Source organism: Spermophilus citellus, assembly GCF_964194105.1.
Source record: "Spermophilus citellus genome assembly, chromosome: 9".
Taxonomy (NCBI): domain Eukaryota; kingdom Metazoa; phylum Chordata; class Mammalia; order Rodentia; family Sciuridae; genus Spermophilus; species Spermophilus citellus.
In genome coordinates, this window is record NC_138191.1 from 62,285,641 (window position 1) to 62,298,878 (window position 13,238).

General features: G+C 37.8%; 1 pseudogene across 1 annotated transcript; it reads left to right on the forward strand.

The window, feature by feature from the left end:
- The first annotated feature begins 2,550 nt into the window (after positions 1-2,550).
- LOC308655513 (guanylate-binding protein 5-like) lies at positions 2,551-12,505 on the forward strand (annotated as a pseudogene). Its single transcript has 10 exons — positions 2,551-2,671; positions 5,709-5,917; positions 6,423-6,548; positions 7,721-7,815; positions 8,083-8,290; positions 8,637-8,870; positions 9,883-10,162; positions 10,886-11,098; positions 11,761-11,863; positions 12,158-12,505. The product of its transcript is annotated as a guanylate-binding protein 5-like (transcript).
- The last annotated feature ends 733 nt before the right edge of the window (positions 12,506-13,238 follow it).

The following is a 13,238-nucleotide window of genomic DNA, read 5'->3' on the forward strand; positions in this document are numbered from 1 at the left end:
TGAGATCAACCAGCCATTAGAAAGCAAGATGATCACAAGGATCCCTTTGCACCCTGAAGATGGCAGCAATTTTTTTTAATTGAGATTGATATGAATTCTGGTTATGTTTGGCCTCCTTTGCTTAGAGAATTAGGGGAGCACCTATTCTATTCAAGGATTCATAGTGTCTGGTCTACTGTTAAGTAACCTGTTACATATCATCTTAAATCTAAGTTTTTGATAAAAAGAGATAAAACAATGTGAATGTAGTTATAGGATCTACTACTTACATCACTGAGAAATTGCTAGCTTAACAGAACAGTTCAATGTCCACTTAGTGATGTAGCTAAGGCACACTGGGTGATTGTTCATTGTCATTTAAGATATAGTATATAATGGAAGAACTAACAGCCATTGCATGCTGGCTAGAATATATAGGCCTGAGAACTGAGGGATTAAATAAAAATGTTCTTCATCAACTCAATTATGAATTTCTGATCCATTTCCCATATCCTATGTTTCTGTTGAACTAGAAGGATGGTTCTCAGGGTGGGGTTAGGCAGTATTTCTCCAAAGGGTCATAGTAAGGTTCCACTACATTTAAACCTACAGCTGTAATGCAAAAGCTCTCGTACTGTAGACTTACCATTGGACCATCCAGCAAACAATGCTTTACTGGCAGGCTTAACTGACCATGATTTATGTGAGGAGATAGTACATGATGGAAGGAGGAAAGGTTCACAAAGATTCATTGGGAGTCTCTTGTGTTATGTCTGTGGTCTGTTCAAATATACTGGGTAGTGAGCACAGCCTAACTGGAATACAGAAACAGATTTTTTGATCCCTTGGAAGTATGTAAGAAGAACTGCTGGCTAAGCATGAGCCCTCTAGAATGGGTAGAAGAGGGAAAAGATTTTAAATATCAATTTTGATGATAAAATCAATGGCAGTTAGGAGGGCTATAGCTTAGACTTTCCTTATTGTGGGTGCATTTAAAAAATAAATTATGACTAGCAAACCATTTCAAGAAGTCTTAAAGTAAAGGAGTGGATTTTCTATGAGATATGAGTGGATCTAGGCAAATAGAAAAGAGCCTTCACAGGTGTTCTGGGTGCCTCACCCAACTCCCCTTGGTACTTACCCTTTCTGTGCATTCCAATGGCATCTTACAGCAAACATCAGAGACTCCCTATCTGAGTATTTGCTCTCAAGGCACACGTGGCAAGGCCAGTAATGCTAGGTGGTCATTGTCCCCAGGAGCAGTCGCCATCCAGATATGTAAAAAAGTTGGAGGAAAAAGCCCCTATTCTAAGGGGCAGAATTCCAACACAGATTTTACCTTGTTTCCCAGAGTTAGCTCAAGGGTCTGAGTCCTGGTTTACACAAAAAGAACCACTGGCTCTCTCCTCATTCCTTGGCTTTATTCCCTTCCAGTTTTCATTCCCTATCTCCTACTGTGCTTTGTAGGATCGCCTTAGTAAATATCTCAAACTCAAATCTGAGACTCAGGAACAGAACCTCTGGAAACACAGCCTAAGAGCCCCTGTGTTTATTCTAAATTACAGACAAAACCAACGGTCTTATAGGATTGTTGTCAGAATAAAAAGAGACTTACTTATTAAAAAGCATACTTGGTGACAAGTATGAGGATATACACCACAAACCAGAAAGACTCCAGGAAGTGCTTTGGTTTGAACCTTAAGATCTGTTTATCAGTAGCTCTGTGATTTCAAGCAAGTTACTAAACCTTTCAGGGCCCTAGTTCTTTTAAATTGGAGGAGCAAAGTTTTTGTTTTTTTTTTGTTTTGTTTTGTTTTTTGTTTTTTTTTTTTTTTAAAGAGAGAGTGAGAGAGAATTTTAATATTTATTTTTTTTTAGTTATCGGCAGACACAACATCTTTGTTTGCATGTGGTGCTGAGGATCGAACCCGGGCCGCGCTGCATGCCAGACGGGCGCGCTACCACTTGAGCCACATCCCCAGCCCCAAGAGCAAAGTTTTATTGGGAGAGTTAATACAGGGTATTTCCCATAAACTAGTGAACACTGTGCAGGGAGTTATAGCAAATGCTTAGTAAATGACTTCCTTGCCAGAAGTCATTGTGTATTAAGTGCCAACACCCTTGTTTTTTCCTGTAAATTGAAGTTCTCAGCTACTGAAACTACTATAAAAACAACAGACTAACTACTACATGAGTGCATTTAACATTTCAGTAAGCCAGACCTACAAAAGTATGTTCTTCCCAACTGGAGATAAATATTATCATATCTCAAGCTAGGTCAAATAACACACCCTTGAAAAACTCACAAAAGCTCCCAAAATTCTCCTTCCATAACACTATGCAATTTCTTGGAAATCAGGTCAAGTATATCCAAACCTTCCACCAGAGGACATTCAGAATATCCACTTTGCACCTAGTCACTGAATTTACTCTGTGGTTTCACTTTCCTGTAGAGAAGTTTTGTAAATTCCTTCTGAATTTTGGTGTGCTTATATTTCATATTCAAGTTGTCTGATGGGAGGTGAGAGCTGGGGATGAAAGAAAATCCCCAGGATTGGGGGAAGATGCTCATCAGAACTCATCACAGCTAAAATAAAGGACAATTGTTAGAACTAACCCTTACCAATCCCTCCTGGAAGCAGCTTTTCTGCCATGTCTAAAAGATCTCTGCTCCAGATTTCACATAGATAAGGTAAGATTACAGGCAAGGTAGGAAGAGATTTGCAAGGTTCAGTAAGTTTTAAAAATATTAAATATTAAAAATTAATATAGAATGTAGCTCTTCTTGATGTGCTACATAATGGAGGTATTGAAAACTAAATTGTGGTTTAGCCAGAAAGCAGAATTCATTAAATTGTTTTTTGCTGTATTAGATACAATACTGAGTATGGACTAAGAGTTTAATATGTCTGAATACTGTTTTTCTTCTTATGCCATTTTATGTTTCATCAGAGTTACCTTTGTCTTCACTAAAACCTGTTTTGCTGATTTAAACTGTAACCTGAAAGTTTTAAGAAGTTTTTATCATTTTCTTTTTTTATGTTGTATTCTGCTGCCTTACCTGTCCTCTACTATCCCTCCTCCTCTCCCCTCCCATCTTCTCTCTCTACCCCATCTACTGTAATTCATTAAGTTTTTATCATTTTCATGAGACAGAGCAATGAATGAAAAGCCAACCAATGTAAATATTTGCTGGCATTGCTAAGGACAAAAAAAAAAAAAAAAGATAGAAAAAGAAAACAGTTGAAACCCAGCATAAACAATGAAAAGGTTTCTTGACAAACAAATATATTGTTATTTATTCATAGTCTTGTACTTTGAATGTAGATTCGTCCTTCAGAAATCATATTAGCTTGCCCCCTACCTCCCAGTGCCATCCACTCCTGCAGCCTCCTTAGTCCTTTTTGTGTTATTTTCTATTTCTTCTACTCTATTACCTCTGCTGTTATGGTCACTTGAATTCAACAGCTCCATATTGCTGTCCTCTGGGATGCATTCTCTCCAACTGTGGTAGAGGCCCATGACTTTTATAAATGAAAACAATTCAAGAGTGAATCAAAACACATAGAAAACAAAGGCACATTTGGTTTGTAGTGAGATAGATTTAATTTCCAAACTCAATATTGGTCTGGCAATTTTGTTACTCCTTTGCCTCCCTCCTCTGAACTTCCTTCCACGGCACATGCTCATGCATCTCATGTTTGTTTGATTTCCACGTATCTCAGTGCCTTTTCCTTTCCCTCCAAACTCAGAAAAAAAATACACAAAATAAATCAAAAGATTAAAAACAACAATAAAAACGCAAAAAAACTAATCTAGGCTCACATGGATTAAAAAGAGAATTGTTTTCTTCCAGAAAAATTGATCACCAGCATTTCTTAGCATTTTCTTATATTTCTTGGCATTTTTATTTGAACTTTTTTTCTCTCCTGAAAACTTCTCTTATTTAAGGTAGTAACTGTACTCATATAAATACAGTCATTTACTTCCACTTTTTAGTAAATAGGCTTAAAGAGTATAGTGAAATGTCAATGTGATAGCCAGTTACAGGGCTGAATGATTGGAAATTAAACTTACCTCACTACAAACCCAAATGTGCATTTGTTTTCTATGTGTTTTGACCTACTCTTGCATTGTTTTCTTTTATAAAAGTCATGGGCTCTACCAGAGTGGGAGAAAATGCATCCCAGAGACACCACAGGCTGAGTTGTAAATAGCAGAGCAGCAGTTATGTGTGTGGCTCAAACACAGTAAATATTCAAAGCTGTGTCAGAGATTTGGCTGTTTTGAAAGCACTAAAGATGCTACCCGGATAGCACCTGGGAACAACATATAAAATGCTATCATTCATATGGATACATGTTAACACTATTCATGAGGAAATCCAAACCTCACAGTTGTTCCCTCCCACATTAGTCACCCCAAAGCATCAGAGTTTGTAAACTCAGATTATCTCTATCCAGATTTGGTTTATATAACTTCTGTTTTTATAGCTAATTGGTGTAGATTATAATTGGCAGTTTCCAGATCTTTCTAATCTAAATATAATCTTTCCTCTGCTACATGTAAGTTAGGCAGCCAGAATTCTACTAATATAAAATGCCAAGATTGCATTAGAAGTAGATTAGAATGGAAAAACACCTGGAATCCCAGCATCTAAACTCATCATGAAAACACCTCTAGTGAGGCTTATACTAGACACATTCCCTGACTTCCATGTCCTTAGGGCTGTGCCATTTGTAAAGGTAAATTGTGATTTCCTACTTTTACTTTCAAGCAGCAGTTATTGTTTTAAATTGTCTTTCATCAAAAAGGATTGACAGGGCTTTGGCCATAAAAAAGGGGGGAGAATTAATTTTTATTGTTGTCAAAATCAGCAACAACAACAAAGAAATTCACAGTTTGTGTAGTCCGCTAGAACAAAAAATCCAGAAGTTTTCATTTTAAGATATCCATAAAAAATAAGGTCAAACAGATTATAAGTTTTTAGCTTCTATATAAATTTTTAGCTTTCTAAAATGGTAGAAAACTCTCTTTAATAGCATGACAAGTCAGAAAAGCAAGTATTTGCTTATGTCTCTGTAGCTTAAAAATATTTTGCCAGAGATTCCTCAGGTTATAGGAGTTAAAACACAGAAGTAGAAAGTAAGTAATTAAACATTAATATTTGTCTTCCACTCATTTAGCCAGTCAGAAAATGATCATGGTTTGAAGTTTTATTTCAATCAAGGAATTTATTAAGTAAAAAACACTTCAAAAAGTATAGCTCTAAGAAGTAAAAACATCTGCTATTTGTTGGATAATGCTACACAATGGCCTAGACATATTTAATGCTGTGCAGTTTGGACATGGACCTAAATAAGAGAAAAACAAAAATTTATATTTAGCAATTAATGGAATTAAATAATCAAGCTAGGAAGATAAGAAGGAACATAAGTAAACCAAAATCCAGTGGGATGAATTAGATGCAAAGAATCAGTAGGTAAGATTCAGGAAATAAATTTTCTATATCCATCAAATATTTACAAACAAGCAATGGACCTGATAGCAGGCCTAGGACCTACTTTACTGTGGTGCTCTTTGTTACTTCTTTTTAAATTTTGTTTTTTAATGTCTTCAGAAACTTAGACCATGCTGAGGAACAGTTATGTTTTCAGGTTCAGTAAGCAAAATGGCTTTCTCTGCTTAAAGACTAGAAACTGCTGCCCATCCCACCTCTTCCCTTGCAGACAAAGTAACATCCCAGACATGACCTCAGAGACCTACATGCCAGGCCCCATGTGCCTCATCGAGAACATGGAGGGGCAGCTAGTGGTCAGCCAGGAAGCCCTGAAGATCCTGTCGGCCATCACACAGCCCATGGTGGTGGTGGCCATCCTGGGCATCTGCAGCACAAGCAAATCCTACCTGATGAACCAGCTAGCTGAGAAGAAAAAGGGTGAGTGCCACCAACAGAGCTCTGCTGAGCCCTCTGTCCACTGCACTAAGGGTGTACATCATGGGGATGGAGTGGAGAAAGTTAGAGTCATAGAGGGACAGTGAGAACCAATGTTTGGGCCATAGCTGGGCCTTTTAATTGGAGAGATAAAAGGCAGGTTTCTGTCCCTGACATATAACCTGTTCTTTAAAAAGGTTGACCTTAGACAATGTCTCTCTGTGAGAAACACAATATATTCCCCTCATAAGGAATAAGACATCAATGAAATAATTTCCATATATGTAATTATAAACTTTAAAAATTTTACTTGTGTATTATTATAAAAAACATTTCCCACTTATGGAATTTGACTTTATTTCCCCATTTCTCTATTGTAATGGAGATCAACACTCGTATTTTCTGCTGTTTCCTTATCTTGCTTTCCTTAAACCCTAACTCAATTATCAAGAAATACCCAATTTCTAGATCCCCTTCTCTGTGACGACCCCTGCACTCCCCTATGCAGGCTTCTCTGTGGGCTCCACGGTGCGGTCTCACACCAAGGGAATCTGGATGTGGTGTCTGCCTCATCCTGAGAAGCCAGGCCACACCCTAGTTCTCCTGGATTGAAGGCCTGGGTGATGTAGAGAAGGTAAGGACAGAGGATTCTTTTATGATTAAACTCCTTATCACTGAACACACTTTGCACAAGGAATTTTTCATTTTGTTTTTGTTTGTATAAATTTGTACTTCCACTTGACTATACTGCCTCCCGTTTATTATTTTTATTTTTAATAGTGTTTGGAAGCCTGAAATGAGAAAATATATTTATAATCTACAATCAGTATTAGGAAAAATACACTGATATTTTGCTTAGTAATTCCCAGATGCATAAAAATGGTGCTAATAAAATCACATTACAGGCCTGGTCCTACACTGAATATGGTTAGTAGTGGGCACAGGGTGAAATGAACTTTTCTTCAAACCAGGACTCTGGCATGTTAGCTCTTTGACACTAACAGAAGAATGAGTCTCCCTAAATCTTTTATAATCTCTTTTGTCTTATCCAACTCATCATTGAAAAAGTAGACAAATGGATCCTCGGTCTTTTCTAGTTATAATCTAATAAGAATTCAGCCACCAGTTCACAGACAAAAGAGTGCACTGGATTTGTACCACTTACCATTCCCTAAATATTCCTACCATAACTAATAACAAGTTACTCAAATGAAGTCACTCAACTCAGACTTGGGAAGAGATGTACACAGATGGCTCTTATGAGCTGGTTTTTGCACATAACCAAACATTCTCTTCAATGTCTGTTGTTTGTTTTTTATGTTTTGATTTTGATTTTTACTTGTGATTTACCAAGATGTAAAATGGTAAGCCAAAATTTCAGCTTCAGTTTCCTCATCTACAAAATGGAGATATTAATTATGAGCATTAGAATTAGATAAGATCAGTAATGTGAACCCCTGTGGATAATAATTATTCAACGAAATAGATATTTGTGTTGTGCACATAGGTCAGTTTTGTTTTGATATCTGGAAAACCTTAATTTTAACTACTCTGGTTCCCCCATTAACTTTGACTACACCGTTTGCAGTTATCTAATGGTGGTTATAAGAGGGACTTGGGAATTAGAAATGTATAAAATTATAAATGAGAAAGTATGAAATTATAAATGAGAAAGTTATGCAAGTTCACGTGTCTGACAATCACTTGTGTTTTCTCTGCTTAACACTGTATATCAGGATTCTATTTTTAATGATTGTGCATTTGGAAATGCCATTTGATATGACTTCAATTTGTTCTGACTTCTAGGATGTTGATCAGAATGATACCCAGATCTTTGCTCTGGCAATCCTTCTGAGCAGCACCTTTGTATACAATGACCAGGGGACTATTGACCTACTGCAGTATCCTTTTGTGGTTCAGGATGGCACCAAAGCCACAGAGAACACCACTCATCAGCTACAGATCTCTGAGATTTTGTAAATATCCCAAATAAAAATGGGTAGACACATTACGGTACTAATGTACTACAGTAAAAGAGCCCTCATATTTTCTGATGACAAAATTTGATTTTTTTGTCTGCCAAATTGAAAATTCAGGTTTGGGGACCATGGAATCAAATATGGGCTTAGATGCTGTGCTACTTCTGCTGGTTTCCTTAATCAACTCAGCTATGTGACAGAACTGACAGATCTACTCAGGGCAAGGACATCACCTGACATTGGAGTGGGAGATGCTGATGGCAATGTAAGTTTCTTTCCAGACTTGGTGTGGATTCTAAGAGACTTCTACTTAAGCCTGGAAATAGATGGACAACTCATGACAGCAGATGAATACCTGGAAAATTCAGTGAAGACAAAGCAAGATAATTGGACTTTGGTTTTGGGGAAGAGTAAGAAAAGTAACCCCCCCAAAAATCTCTTTTGGGTAGAAGGCTAAATGTATAGTTTTCTATATTTATTTACCTATCTGTTTTACAGAATAAACAATGAATATTATTAATTTTCAATGAACTCGTGGGTTCAATATCAAATTTTGTTACTCCCTTGTTTTTAGGAAAAAGTTCTTTCCTTTTTCTGATTAGATACACTTAATCTGGTTGCCTAGGATTTATGAAGACATTAACTGAGGAACACCAAGGAAAAGGACATGTTCTCCAGGACAATGTATTAAAGTGAGTGTAAATTCTAAAGAAAATAAATCCTGTTTTTCCTTCTCCAGGTAGCAAAGAACACAAACTTTCAAATTTGCCCCAGTTGTGTATTCAGAAGTTCTTTCCAACAAAGAAGTGCTTTGTCTTTGACCCACCCACTCACCAGAAGAAAGTCTCCCAGCTAGAGACACTGCAGGATGTGAGCTGAGTCTTGAATTTGTGCAACAGTGGCAGAATTCTCTTCCCACATCTTTACCAAGTCCAAGATCAAGACCATTCTAGGAGGCATCAAGGTCAATGGACCTCGTATCTTTTCAAGGATTTGCTTTCTACTCAACATAATGCCTAAGAGACAAGTAAGAGAATCCTTAATGTGTCATCATGGAGAGATGCATAAGCAATTACCACTGTGCAAATCATATGTACCATGTTTGTAAACTTATAGTGAATGTGAAACATATTTCTAGTATTTGTTTTAGTAATGCCTTTGAAGTTGCATGAAATAGGAACATGAAGATAAGATGAAGTTAAAGATGTTGTATCCATCAGCCTTCCACTGTTGACCTAGATTAGGCCATACACGTTGGCAGCATTTGTTTCACAAATATATTAGATTCTTACAGTATGTCATAGTCTTTGAAGGCACAAATTATATATATATATATATATATATATATATATATATATATATATATATATATATATAAAATTGTAGGTCCCATACCAGCTTAAATATATGTGTGTGTGTTGTGTGTGTGTGTGTGTGTGTGTGTGTGTGTGTGTGTGTGTATATATATATATATATATATAATTGTAGGCCCCATACCAGCTTAAATATATGTGTGTGTGTTGTGTGTGTGTGTGTGTGTATATATATATAGTCAGCCTCAGCAATTTAGTGTGGTACTAAGCAGCTAGATGAGATCCTGTCTCAAAATAAAACATAAAAAGTGCTTGGATGTGCCTCAATGCTTAAGCACCCTGGGTTCAATGTATTATATATAATACATATATATTATGAATATGTATGACACTTGTATGATCACCAGTTTATTTCTTCACATAGGATTAAATAATCACATACATCTAGACATTTTTCCTGTTTTTATTCTTTGACTCCTGCTTTGTTTTCCAAATAAGGAAATACCTGCCTTCTTAATCTCACTATTTACCAAAGAAATTTGTCTGGGACACTTGAATCCTATTCAGAATGCTGAAAATTTGTCAGTAATACATTGTTCAATGAATGCTCTCAGAATTAATTGATATAGATCATAGAATCTCTGCAAATAATACTAGCATCTCTTCCTCTGTGCAGGTCTAGAGAGCCTGGTGCTGACCTATGTCAACACTATCAACAGTGGGGATCTGCCCTGCCTGGAGAACACAGTCCTGGCCCTGGCCCAGAGAGAGAATGCAGCTGCAATAAAAAAGCCCTTGCCCACTATGACCAGCTGATGGGCCAGAAGGTGCAGCTGCCCACAGAGACCCTCCAGGAGCTGCTGGACCTGCACAGGGCCGGTGAGAGAGAGGCCATAAAAATCTTCACAGAGAACTCTTTTAAGGATGAGGACCAAAGTTTCCAGAAAGAATTAAAGGTAATTATTTATTTTTCTTGTTCATGGGCATTGGGTTAATAAAATGAACAATACTGCTATGAATGATACAATAGGATTTGTTTAAGAAAAGCATTTCCTTCTAGATTGGAAAATAATGATAGTTATTAATGTGCATGCTATACTTTCATTCTGAAAACAAAAAAAAAAATTGTAGATACTTTGGGCCCTTTAGAGTCTGAATATTTCACGTAGGCTCACAGCTCACATTTAATATCCATGGGATCAATTTGACTGATTTAATTCCTTTAAAACATTTGCAGAATATTATTTTATTTTTCATTAATCAATCAGAGAAAACTGTCCTTTGGATCTACTAAATTACGATCATGACTATCAGAATAAACTGACATCATTCCAACTAATTATTCACATCTATTTTCTGCTTGAAGGTAAGAAAATACTGAAACAAGAAGTGTTGAAAATCAGTAGGCTGCATTTAAAATGAGGGCTTGAATCTAGGAGTCTGCTGTCATAAGATCACATAGAAGCAGAAATGACAAGAGAAGAGTTTGGCGATATTTCATAGCAAAAAATAAATATTTTTTATAGCTACTTGTCTTTGCAACTTTTTCAGGTTTGCTGGGAAGGGTATAATCTTGCTTATATTCCTTGAAGTTCTAGGAAAAAGAGAGTCTTTAAAATATATATTTCAGAAGTACTGAGGTTTGGCTAACATCTCTGTATGTTCTTGTCCCTTTGAAGATCCTTCTAGATACAAAGCAGAAAGACATTTGTAAGCAGAACAAGGAAGCCTCTTTAGATCATTGTTCAACTTTGCTTCAGGATATTTTTGGTCCTGAGGAAGAAGCAGTGAAGCAGGAGGTTTATTCTAAGCCAGGAGGCCATAATCTCTACCTTCAGAAGACAGAGGAGCTGAAGGCAAAGTACCATCAACAGCCCAGGAAAGGAATACAGGTATCCCTGGTTCTGTCTATTAATTATGGGAATTGCTGGGGCCCCTCTAAAAAGCCATTGAGGACAGAAGAAAGGAAATACCTAGAGGAACAGAGATGAGATTGATGTCTCTGCCTCAGACTCACTCTGAAACTGAATAAGAATGCATGGGAATTTTGTGCCTGGTATTTAATTTTAAGTGTGGACACATTCCAGAGTTGAAACAGTGTCAGCAGTTCTCCTGCTTCCTTTTGATGTTCCAGCACCTTCTTCATTATCGTGCTCCATTTTCCTGACTATTGGCTTTATTTTTAAATAGGTTCGCCCCACATGACAACAAGGAGATACCACTGGGTCTAAGCTGAATCATCCTTAAGGCCCTAATCTTCTGGGTACAGAGCATGCATGTCTTTCCCAGCACCCATATCATCCTTTAAAACACTCAAGTTGCAGTATTTTTCCTCCTGTGCACACATTTTTTTCCCTCTAGTGGCCTTGGGTGCTCTGATTGGCCCAGCCAGGTTTGGAACCTCACCTGTGGAGAGGCTTGATGGACATCTCCATCAGGTGCAGGAAGAGCACCTTCTAAGAGGAAAAGAAGCTTGATGGAACAAAAAACATGATTTTATCTCCTTGCCAATCACAACTGCCAAGTTCTAACTGCATGTTTTTTGGGTTCCTAGGATAAGAAAGCTCTGCGAAAGTATTTAAAGTCCAAAGAGTCTGTGACTAATGCTGTTCTACTGACAAACAAAGCTCTCACAGCCAAGGAAAAGGAGATGGAAGGTGAGAATAGAATAGAAACAAAGTAAGAGAGACAAAAAAATGTCCAAAAATGTGAAATTCATGTGTCCTGGCCTAGTTGAGATCATTCGACTAGAGCAAGACAGGCAAAGAGGCTTCTTATCCCCACAGGTGGGATCTGAGTATGGCAGGATCAGGTTCAATATGGTTATCTTGAAGGAAAACAGTGCCAGGGAGTTTTCTCTGTGGGTTGGAGCAATAATAAATAAGAGTGGGAAGCCCAAGGGAGGGACAGAGCAGTCCTCCAGGGTTTTACCTTTTCTTCTTTCTCTTCAGAGGCACATGTGAAGCAGAGGGTGCCAAGGCTGAAGCAGAAAGTTTGGAGGAGACTCATAGGCAGAACCAGCAAATGATGGAGGAGAGGGAGAGACTCCATCAGCAGCAAATAAGACAAATGGAAATAGAAAGAGCACAAATCCAGAGGGAGCAGGAATGTCTGCTCCAGGTATTGATCAATTGTTGCATCTCAGGATTGTGTTTGTGTCCCCTTTCTATAAGGATGAGAGCATGAAACAGTGGCCATGGGGGAGATGCAGACTGCCATGGTGGCTCAGGGTGGGGTCTGTGGAACCAGACTGCTGGGTGTGTGCATCAAGCTCTACCTTTACCAAATGCATGGTTTAAGCACATTATCTATTTCCTCTGTGTCTGTTTTCCTCTTGTATAGAATGGAAATGGTGATAGTACATACTTACTTAAATACATGAATATGTGCATTTAGAATGGTGTTTGGCATAGAGTAAGAATATAAATTATTAAAGTAAGTTGAGGCATTTCTGTCCCACAGTGATTAGCCTTTTCTGTTAATTTGTTAATTCCTCTGGAAAATCCTTTGCCCTGATCATACCGGTTACATCAATTTCATCTTGCACTGTCTTTGCTCTTGTCCTTGCTTTGGTCATCTCTGGTTCGGATGGTATTGAACTCACAGTGTTTGTTTCACCAAGTCCTTCAGTTTATCATTACTCAATAAGCAGGAGTTCTTTTATCCTAGCACTAATCAAAGCCCTCTGCATCCATTATCTCATCTTATCTATTTACTATGAAGCAGAATTATTGTGGCCCCAGTTTTAAATAAGGTAAGTGATGCCCCGAGGAGATAACTAAATGCCAATATCTTACAGCCATGTGAGTCATCAACACTGCCTTTCCAGTGAGTGGGATCCCAGTGTTGCTGCTCCTGAGAACCTGGTGGGGAATGTCTATGCTAGCCTTCTTTAGTCATACAATATTCCAACCTTCTCCCTGGCTTACCATGCAACCTGTGGGTACCCATTTTTCAGTAACTGCCCCAGGGTATTTTGGGGATTGCAGCTTTTTCCTGAAGGGCATTAGGGGTAAACTTTAGTGTTTGACC